The sequence below is a fragment of the Nicrophorus vespilloides genome, unplaced genomic scaffold (genome assembly GCF_001412225.1).
Source record: "Nicrophorus vespilloides isolate i.1.1-1 unplaced genomic scaffold, Nicve_v1.0, whole genome shotgun sequence".
In the NCBI taxonomy this organism is placed as follows: domain Eukaryota; kingdom Metazoa; phylum Arthropoda; class Insecta; order Coleoptera; family Silphidae; genus Nicrophorus; species Nicrophorus vespilloides.
Window position 1 is genome coordinate 134506 of NW_017095787.1, and position 11860 is coordinate 146365.

The window sequence follows — 11860 nt, forward strand, 5'->3', positions numbered from 1 at the left end:
AAACACATTAAAATCACGCTTGAAATTATTCTAATTTTCACATTAATATCACTTTTTTCGTACGAATTATTCTTATTTTTCAGTCATTCTTTAAAATCACACTGAAAATTATATCTAACTAAAATTTCATTACTTTCTGTTTTCATTTAGTAGTAATTTTTTTTATTCGATTAAATTTATTTTACCAACTGAAAAGGACATAAAAAATCACACTTGAAATTTAGATTTAACGCAATTTTGAGTAAAACTAAATTATTTTCTGTTACAATCCTTTTTTATGTGACAAAAACTTTCCTGTTTTGATTCCAATTAAAATTATTTTACTAATATCAGTGTAATTCTTTAAAAACTGAAAAACACATCAAAATAACGCTTGAAATTTTTAGATTAAACTTAACTTCCGAAATAATTGAAATCTTACACAATTTTCATACGAATTATATCAATTTACAGTAATGAAAACTTGTTCAAAATGCGCTTAATTTTTATAAACGCGAATTATACCAATTTTCAGCACCAAAAACACATTAAAGTTCACGCTGAATTATTTAATTTAAATTAAAATTAATTAAATTCTTACACAATTTTCATACAAATTATATCAATTTACAGCAGTAAAAATATGTTCAAATTATGCTTATTTTTTTAAAACGCGAATTATACCAATTTTCAGTACTTAAAATCACACTGAAATATTTAATTAAACATCATTTTAAAGTCATTAAAACACATTTCAATTAAAAATCATAATTTCACACGAATTATACTAATTTTCAGATATAAAAGTACTTTAAAATCGTTTGTTGCCGTCTTTTTAATCAATTTTCATACACGAAACTTATTTATGTTATTTTCATTATATTTCAGTAGAAAGTACACTATTTTATTAATATCAATGGAATTGATTAATAATATCTAATAAAATTTTAAAATTATACAAATTATATCGATTTTCAGAAGCTAAATTTAAATTATTCTCATTAATTTGTTTATTGTCGTTTTATAAAATCCTTTCATTTTCTGTCCAACAAACAAACAAAAAATTACTAATAGTTAAAATTTAATACATAAAATCTTTTTTCATAGAAATTATAACAATTTTGTTTTTCTTCAAAGTTTGTTATGTTAAAGGTACGTACTTTTAGTGAAAATATTATCATTTAATTACGTTAAACAAAATTAATAAACTTTCATTATTTTCATATAAATTATGATAATTAAATACTGAAGTACTCGTATATAATAAATATTAATAATGTCATATTAAAAAAAGTCACATAAATCATTGCAACAAGCTATAAATATTAATATTAATTAATAAATCATAATTATTTTCTAATAAAAAGAAATACATTATTTATTTCATTCCGAATATTGATCAGTTTTTTTTACTTGTAACTTGTAATACTTACAAAACACTAATAAAGTAATTATAATATGATTAATTTTTATTTATTTCATTGAAAAATAATTATTCAAAAACAAAGATTTATAAGAAAGCTATGAATATTTGTGTAGTATCTGTCATTGTTGTAGGAAACAAATGAATAAACAATTACATAATTGCATCGGACTTGATGGAAAGCTGCAGAAAGATATAAATTATTGCCATTTTTTGTGTGTTTGAATGTGTTACAACAAATCGAAGTGTTGCATAATAATGCGTTCGTGAAAATAGCTGGGATTACCTCACAGAAAGGTAGAAAGCTTAAGAATAATTAGTTTTGCAAATATGCAAGAGCGAAATCCGCGGTGCGGTTTACCTAAGCCAATATGCGCAGGCATCCGACAAATAAGAATAACAGCAACAAACATCACAATGCAGCGAATTGATGACAACAACAGAAATAGAAACAAAAACGTAACGAAACAAAGGAAGAGTTAATTGTTTCGAGCACGTAACGCACATACTGTAGGAGGCCGCAATTACGCAAATTAAATGATAATTAATATTACGTAAATAGTGATTAGTCCTTCCTATCTGCGGGATCACGCGAAGCGTTCGCATCCAATCGGGTGCGATTTTTTTTTCGTTGCTTTTGCCGTGTCGTATCATTATCGAAGTCTAATTTATAGTCATCATTTGCAGTTCGCAAATTGCACTTCGACGATTTCGCATAATTAAAATTCATGCAACTTTACGACATTCATAAATCAATGTTTTGTGTACATTTTTTAGTTTCTATTACGTTTTATTAATAGGCATAAAGTTAATATTTGTACAAAAGTTTAATTAATTTAATTACAACTATATGATATTAATACACTAATTGTTTTAATTATTCTATTGATTAATTTATAAAGTTTAATTCTAATTCTAATTACTAATATTGTATCATTAATTAATTGAAAAATTTCATTGAATTATTGGATTTTCATTTGGAAAAAAGTAACAAAATTTGTAAACTTTCATAGTTAATCCAATTATATTTTGCAAAATGAAATCATAAAATTGGTATTGTTACAATATAATTGGAAAAGTATGTAAAATTAGGTATAAAATCTTTGAGATAAGTGAAAAGAATTTGTGTGTTTTTTGTTGTTGTTGATGCATTTATTATCAAACATCAACGTGGCTAGTGAGTGAACAGCATCTAATGTAACTCATCTAGTAAAAGTTAGGATATAAATATTTTTGCACGGGCAGGAGCGGAGAGGCTTAGTTATGGCTTCGGCTCGCATACACGAGTCCACAATGCTATTATTTACGGAATACAGGATTCTTAACATTTTCCATCCGGTCGTACGGAGATGTACGACGCTGGATTTTGAATTCCGATAGCGTTATTCCGTCTGCGAACAATTTTATTTCTATTTTGCGCGAATTCAAAGTACATAAAGATGAAGGCGTTCCGATACCATGCAAATAATTCCAGAGACCCCAGCAGTCCTTTTTACCTCCTACTCCTCATCGTCGTCGTTCTTGTTTCTTTCTTTCTCCTTCGACCGTTTTATGCTTTAGTTTTTTTTGTTGTTGTTGTTTTGTTTCAATGATTCTTCGTTGTTTTTATTCGAATCCGCCGCCCACACACGTGCTGCAAGGATAGGTTTGCTAGGTGCATGGGCAGGTGTCGCCTCTGGACGGCGACGCTTCGAACTAACGGCGACGCGTGTGTCGCTCCTTAGACCGCTTTTTTCCTTCCTTCTCCACCCACACCCGACGCCAGACATCTAGCGTGAAATAGTTGAGGCGTGCTTAAGGACATACATGTGAATCCTGCAGGTTGCTCTGCAAGGAAAAATCCGCGACCGATTCGATTGTGTGTGTGTTTTTCCCCACCACATACGAACACCTAAGACCTATATCATTTGTAGCGTTTTCCCTTCATTCCTTCCATTCTTTCTTTACTTCTACCAACAGATGGTCCAATCTCATTTTGAAAACCTATAATTTCATTATAATTTGAGTAAAAATTAGAAATCTTCATTTTTTTTAAGTTTTTAACTTGCAAGTGAGAATGAATTTCAGCTAGGAATTAGGAATATTATAATTTATATGTTTTTTCAATTTAATTTTGAAAATCTGTAATTTTATTAAATTTAAATAAAAATTAGAAATGTTCGAACCCATTTTTTTATTCGATAAAATTTATGATTTTTTAACAGAAGAAATTTCGTTAAGAATATTTAATTCCATGAAATTCAGCTAAGAATTAGGAACATCCATATTATAATTTAAATATAATTTTATTTCCTTAAAATTTAAGTAAAAATTAGACATGTTCAAACCCACATTTTTATTTGAGAAAACCAAGAAAATTAATAAATTAACATAGATTTTCTATATACTTTAATTGCATTAAATTTACATGTAACTTCTATAAGTTTTATAATCATATTCCAATTTCAGCAATCTGTAATAAATTCTTATTATTTTTTTTTTGTCTTAAGAAGTATTATTTTTTCTTTCCTTTTTACCAACAGATGGTCCAATTCATATTTTTTCAACTTTCCAAGAGATGTAATTTCAATTCAACGAAATCAGCTAAACTGAATCTTATAAGAATTACACAATTTGCATAGTTTACGCACCATAATCAAATTCGTTTTATAATAATTTTATATGTGAATTTTCTTGTTCTAAGCTGTGTTATTTGTATCATTCTTTTATTCCTTTTTACCAACAGATGGTCCAATTTACTTATTTTGGTAAGGTGTAATTTTGTTAAGTAAGAATATTCAATTGCGTGAAATTTGGGTGAGAATTAGAAATCTTCTTGCTATTATTATTTTATTATTATTTTTTTATTGTAGGGATCCAGGAAACCGTTGAGAGGTGTTATTAAGTGGCTTTTGTTTGTCAGATAAAATTTCTTATTCCATGCTTCGCTACTCAATAAATGAACAAATGTTACATTACACACAATATTCTTCCAAATTCTCAAACAAAAATTCTTATAAGAATTACACAATTTGCATACTTTTGGAATCATGTTAATATTTTGTATGTGAATTTTTATATCTAGAAAGGTGTTATTCTCAACGCAAATTGTAATAAATTCTTGTTTTTTTTTTCAGTAATTTTGTTGTGAATTTCTTCAAACAAAGAATTGTTATTTTACAATTATTTTCAAACGAATTTTTTCAAATCTAAAATAAATTGTTTTTTTTTTTGTAAATCGATAAAAATGAATACTAAAGTGCTTTCATATTCTTGTCTTATTTTGAAAAGCTGTTGAAATATTTGCGTATTAAGCTTATTTATGAGCTCTGTAAATCACGTTCAACCTAAAATTATCCTAATTTTATTGAAGTGTGTATTCCAGAAATACCGAAAAACGCTTTTATTGGTCAACTAAACACATTTTTTCATGTCGTGTACATCCTGTAAATGTTAATTATTCCGTAAATCTTTAGTCATTTCCTGTAACTCCAAGAGAAATTAAATCATTAATATAATGAATACTTACATTACGAAAAAATAAATATTCATTTCATTGACAAATTACTATGTACACGTTAAATACTGTTTTTTTTTGTACTATAATAATATTTCTTTCAAGATTAATTATGTTATTATTTCATTTTGTTTTAAATATTATTAATTTTTGAATGAAAAAAGTTCCAATTGTTTGATAATATATTGAAAATGTGTTCTTTTCTGAATAGTTGAGATATTTACGTGTAAGAATGTTTTGGTGTGTGTAAATTGAAATATCTGAATTAATATGTTCATGTTTCGCTTCTGGTAGATGAGATATGCATGTAAATGTGTATATTAAAGGTATTGTTAGTACGTGCAAGAGTATTTAGGCAGGTGAGAAACAGAAATCTTGATGTGTAGAACAATTTGTAACAGTTGTGAGGTGTTGCCGGAGGCATTGTTCTAGCATTAATTGGCGGTGGAAGAGCGAAACAGTTACGGCGTGTAATGACTGGAATTGATGAGGGGGGTTGGTTAGGTGATTTCCATAAGTAAATAGGAGGCAACACCTGAAAGAAGCTCAGGTGGAGGAAGGAAAGAAGGATTGAAAAAAAAGAAAGAAAGATAGGAGGACGGGCAATGAGGAGCACACGGTCTGTCGCCGTCCAGGATCAGATATAACGTCGTGTCTGGGGTGTGCATTTCAGGCCATAACACTAATTAGATTAGCGTAATAAGCGGTGTTTTGTCATAATTCCGCGCGCCTCGTGTTTACACGGCCTTTCTCCTTTGTTTAATTAATTAACGCCCGTTCCGGCAATTAGACGGACAATTTACATTTTCTGTTTCGCCGCCTCTCCGCATTATTAATTCCTTCCCAAATGAAACAGAAAAAAAAAGTAACCGCGCAACCACGAAGAAGGAGACGACTGCAACTCGAGATCCTCGAGAGAAAGACGAAGATGGAAATAAGATTAAAAAAAAAGAAAACCATCCGGAAACTCTCGCGCCCCCAATTGTGGGTGGAATGAAATTAACCGTCCTCATTCCAAATTCCATCTCTTTCCCTTCTTACTCCGAAGACTAACATCTCACTTCTTTTTTTAATACACTCATTCATTCATTTTTTTACTCCTCATTTCCCCAAGGCCTTTAATTAGAAGCTCGTTTTTTTTTCTTTCATTATCTCTCTCTCCGCACGAATTAAAGGAAACAACAAAAGTTTCGTAGGAAATTTCGTCGTTATTAAATTGTCTCCGTCTGCAATTAACTTCTTAAATACACCAACACACCAAAAATTGCGCAATTATTTTATACACTTCTACTTTACTTAAAACACGTCCATTTCCGTCAAATTAAGCGCATCTCTAATTACAAACATACACATCATCATCATCCTGCGTAGCGCACTTATTTGAAACATTGAAAATAATTGAAGTTCATTAACGTCGAATGAAGCAATAGTCTCTTTCTTTCTTCTGCAAGTAATCATTTTTAAATTTCGTTACTCATTTATTACTTACTTAGCAAAAAGTACGTGGAAATAAGACCGCAAATTATCACGAAAAAGCAGCAATTTTTAAATCTTCATATTAAAAAAGTAAAAAAAAATAGTATTTATATTGAATTTGATTGAAAAAGCTTAAAATAATTTTAAGAAAATATAAAATCGTTTTGATTATGAATATAAGTAGAAATTTTAGTAGAAATAAGGAGTAAAGTAATTAGCTGTAAGATATGTAGTGGGAAATCGCTTTCTCGACGAAATGCATTTACGGAAACGAGAAAAGGCCCGGAGTAGAGGAGATGTGATTTTAAAAAATTTTATCCGCGAGAAAGGCGGGCGCGACTTGAATCGTTGTATGCAAATTCAGGCGTCGCCTATATACAAGGAGGAGAGTGAAAAAAAAAGGACGAACAGAAAAAAAAATATAGAGAAGGAGAGAAAAGGATATGGAGGCGTGATAGGAAGAGAAGGAAAATCCATCGCCGACTGCTTCCGATCCTCTCCGAAGTGCACATTCAGTGACAAGAAATGGAATACTTATTGATTTCGAATTCTACTTAGCAAATCCTAGGTGACAACGCTAAGAGCTCCAAACACATCTCCATATGCTCAGTTCCGAGGATCGAGTAAGCGAAGTGTAGGGAACGAAAGTAAAAGAAGAATACATACACACACACAAAAAGAAACGAGTGAGAGAGAGAGATGAAGGATAGGAGAGAATATAAAGTAGGCGGTATGAGGGAACATCATCATGGTTCACAATTTATTGATGGTCCCTTATCGTCGAAACACACTCGTTTATCCGCCGGATGCGACAATTAAAACGGATTTAATAGATCTAAAACCATCAGAATTAATCAACTAGAAAATTCATCCACAGACAACAATAATTCTGTGCTTCTTTTTGAAATTTTTGCATAATTCGTGTCTCCTCTCCTTGATTTCGCTTCCAACCATTCGCATGAATTCACTCCGAAACATACTACTACAACACTGTGTGTTGTTTGTCTCATCTCCTGCTACTTCCTTCAGTTTTATGAATGTAAAACATTCCTTTATCTCACTTCAAGGCACTGCATGAAATCCCCGGCTAATCCTAAATTGCAGTTAGATTCCGCGCATGTTTATTTCTCATGCATGCTTCATTTGAATACGTTCCTTTATTTACGACGAACGAGACGACTGTTCGCTGAGGCAATTGCACATTACGAATATTAATTTCCGATCACAATAGAACCAACAACATTTCTTATTTCCTTCAATCTGTACAGCTTTTGTATTCATTTAACTTCATACAAAATGGACACAATTTAATTCACAATTAAATTAACTAAATTGAATACAAAATACTTATAAAATTTTGTGGCTAGACTATTTTCAATATGAATAAAAAAAATAATTATATCTTAATTAACCAAATTATTTCCTATAGTATTTATTTTTAATAAATAATAAATAAATTAGAATATGACTTTTTTGCATTGAAATTGTCTTAAAAGTAAGAATTAGTAAAATTAAGAAAATAATAAGTATTAATATAATTTGAGAAGAAAATTCAAAAAAATTGCACAATTAATTATCTAATCTAAATCTTGTATAACTAAGCGAACTATTATATTATAATCTTCAATTTATCATATTGCCAATATTAGTTATGATAATAATATGTGATCAGAAATAAAAAGAGTAAACTTCTAGATTAAATTAAATCGCTTATAAATGTTACTTTGTCTGGAGGCAAATTGAAGAAAATCGAACATTTAATTGCCTTTGATCTGGTCTGGAAGTTGCGATGAAGTGGAGAGATGATGATGGCCGGGGGAGAAATCGACGAACAGCAACAAAAACAATAAAAAAAAAAGGAAAGAGGTAAAGCGCATCAAAGAACTGGAAGCTCTGTATCCATTTTGTTGCAAGTAAACGGTCTCTTTATTATGATGTAATTGATAAATAATACATCAAGCGGACGTCTGGGAGATTCTTCCAACCATGACACCGTATATACACCAAGGAGCAACTTCTTCTTTCGACTCTGCAACTTTTTGCGGGAAACGCAACCATTGTTGGAATAAATACTCTTCCCCTCAGAGAGAGAGAGAAGGGGAAGAAGCGCAGTTTGGATGTTGTTGAAGACCACGAGATGAAACGAAAAGAAGCGCCGCGATTAATTTCACTTAGTCACAATTAGTGTATTCGAATGAATCGAGGGTGAGAGAACGAGACTTGCTGGATGGAACCCGAGTGGCGCTCGTTAAGGGAAGAGGATCCTCATTAAGGGATTTAATGGAGACACGGCCTCTACATGCAAATTAAGCTCTTAGCGTGGAAACGAGGGAAATTACCGCAGCTTCCCTCCAAACACTGATTAAACAATTTTTCAAAAACCCACCCAGAAAGCAACGTTAAAAAACCTACAAAAAAAAAATTAATAAAACACAGGTTACAACACAAAAAAAAAATATAATTAATATTTTTTTTTTCTTATTGAAATTACAAAAAATGGAAAAACTCGTTGCTGAGCGATTTATGTGATATGCAAAGCGGTTTTTGTTTGCGCCGGTGATTACGGGCTTAATTCGGAAATTGCTGAATGGGAAATGGACTTTTTATGCTGCGAATCATAATTACGCGAAACGACAGTTTTTCATCTCGAAACACACCTTAATGGTGGATTTTAATCACCGCTCTAATGGTGCATTTCCTCTGAATAATCGCTGTTTTTTTTTTTTAATTTTGTTATTTTCCACTCATACAAGTTTCGTTGTAATTATAATTTTCGATCGTTGGGAAAAAAAAATAATAATTTATGTGATGATGGAAAGTGAAAATGAGGAATTCACGAGATTGAAATTAAAATACGTCTGGAGGAGGACGAAATTGATTGATTTCATCACTTGCAGATCGATACGCACCTTTCTAGCATCCAAATTAATTCAAAATCAATAAGCACACTTTTTACACGTTTTTCCAATATTCGTATATTAAAATATTCAATTAAGAACGAATTTCATACACAAATTTTAATTTGAAATAATGTTAAATTTAGTAATTTTATATTTACGAAATGTTGACAAAAAATGGTTAAAATCTATTTTAGTAATCATATAATTTTGTGTTTTATACCACATAAAAGATTTATGTAGTGGAAATAACCATAATATAGATATTTTACTATCATTTTAGGATATAAACATTAAATTAATTGTAATAATACAATAATGTAACTTTTTCTAGTAAACATTTTAAATTTTAGTAATAATTATATCATTTTTTATTTAATTGTTTAAAAAAATATTTTTTTTCTATACAAATAACGCTATTTTTAATTGGTGACACCCGTGGGGCACAAATTTATTACATTTGTGCCCAAAATTGGTCACCAATCAAAATAAATACTAGTAAAAACTGGATATGGAAATTCGATTAATCGAATGTTTTTGTTTGATGGATTATATAAATTGATATTATTATAATTATAAATAGGTTCGGTCGAGAGTGGAAAGATTATTAGATACATTTTTATAAATAATAAATATAAATATGATTTTTTGCATTGTAATATTGTACATTAAAACAAATGTACTAATTCAAAAATTAGTAAAATTAAGAAAATAATAAGTATTAATATAATTTGTGAAGAAAATTCAAGAAAATTGCACAATTAATTAATTTTCATATTTAGAAATAATTATCTGATTTAAATATGTACTAAATCTTGTATAACTAAGCGAAGCGATTTATCATATTGCCAATATTAGTTATGATAATAATATGTGATCAGAAATAAAAAGAGTAAACTTCTAGATTAAATTAAATCGCTTATAAATGTTACTTTGTCTGGAGGCAAATTGAAGAAAATCGAACATTTAATTGCCTTTGATCTGGTCTGGAAGTTGCGATGAAGTGGAGAGATGATGATGGCCGGGGGAGAAATCGACGAACAGCAACAAAAACAATAAAAAAAAAAGGAAAGAGGTAAAGCGCATCAAAGAACTGGAAGCTCTGTATCCATTTTGTTGCAAGTAAACGGTCTCTTTATTATGATGTAATTGATAAATAATACATCAAGCGGACGTCTGGGAGATTCTTCCAACCATGACACCGTATATACACCAAGGAGCAACTTCTTCTTTCGACTCTGCAACTTTTTGCGGGAAACGCAACCATTGTTGGAATAAATACTCTTCCCCTCAGAAAGAGAGAAGGGGAAGAAGCGCAGTTTGGATGTTGTTGAAGACCACGAGATGAAACGAAAAGAAGCGCCGCGATTAATTTCACTTAGTCACAATTAGTGTATTCGAATGAATCGAGGGTGAGAGAACGAGACTTGCTGGATGGAACCCGAGTGGCGCTCGTTAAGGGAAGAGGATCCTCATTAAGGGATTTAATGGAGACACGGCCTCTACATGCAAATTAAGCTCTTAGCGTGGAAACGAGGGAAATTACCGCAGCTTCCCTCCAAACACTGATTAAACAATTTTTCAAAAACCCACCCAGAAAGCAACGTTAAAAAACCTACAAAAAAAAATTAATAAAACACAGGTTACAACACAAAAAAAAATATAATTAACATTTTTTTTTTCTTATTGAAATTACAAAAAATGGAAAAACTCGTTGCGGAGCGATTTATGTGATATGCAAAGCGGTTTTTGTTTGCGCCGGTGATTACGGGCTTAATTCGAAAATTGCTGAATGGGAAATGGACTTTTTATGCTGCGAATCATAATTACGCGAAACGACAGTTTTTCATCTCGAAACACACCTTAATGGTGGATTTTAATCACCGCTCTAATGGTGCATTTCCTCTGAATAATCGCTGTTTTTTTTTTTAATTTTGTTATTTTCCACTCATACAAGTTTCGTTGTAATTATAATTTTCGATCGTTGGGAAAAAAAATAATAATTTATGTGATGATGGAAAGTGAAAATGAGGAATTCACGAGATTGAAATTAAAATACGTCTGGAGGAGGACGAAATTGATTGATTTCATCACTTGCAGATCGATACGCTCCTTTCTAGCATCCAAATTAATTCAAAATCAATAAGCACACATTTCACAACTTTTTTCCAACATTCTTATATTAAAATATTCAATTAAGAACGAATTTCATACACAAATTTTAATTTGAAATAATGTTAAATTTAGTAATTTTATATTTACGAAATGTTGACAAAAAATGGTTAAAATCTATTTTAGTAATCATATAATTTTGTGTTTTATACCACATAAAACATTTATGTAGTGGAAATAACCATAATATAGATATTTTTACTATCATTTTATTATATAAACATTAAATTAATTGTAATAAACATTAAATTAATAAGTAACTTTTTCTAGTAAAAATTTTAGTAATAATTATATATTTTTTTTACTTGATTGTTTAAAAAAAGTATAAGAAAGTTATTTTTTCTATACAAATAACGCTAACTTTAATTGGTGACCAACGTGGGGCACAAATTTATTACATTTGTGCCCATTGGTCAC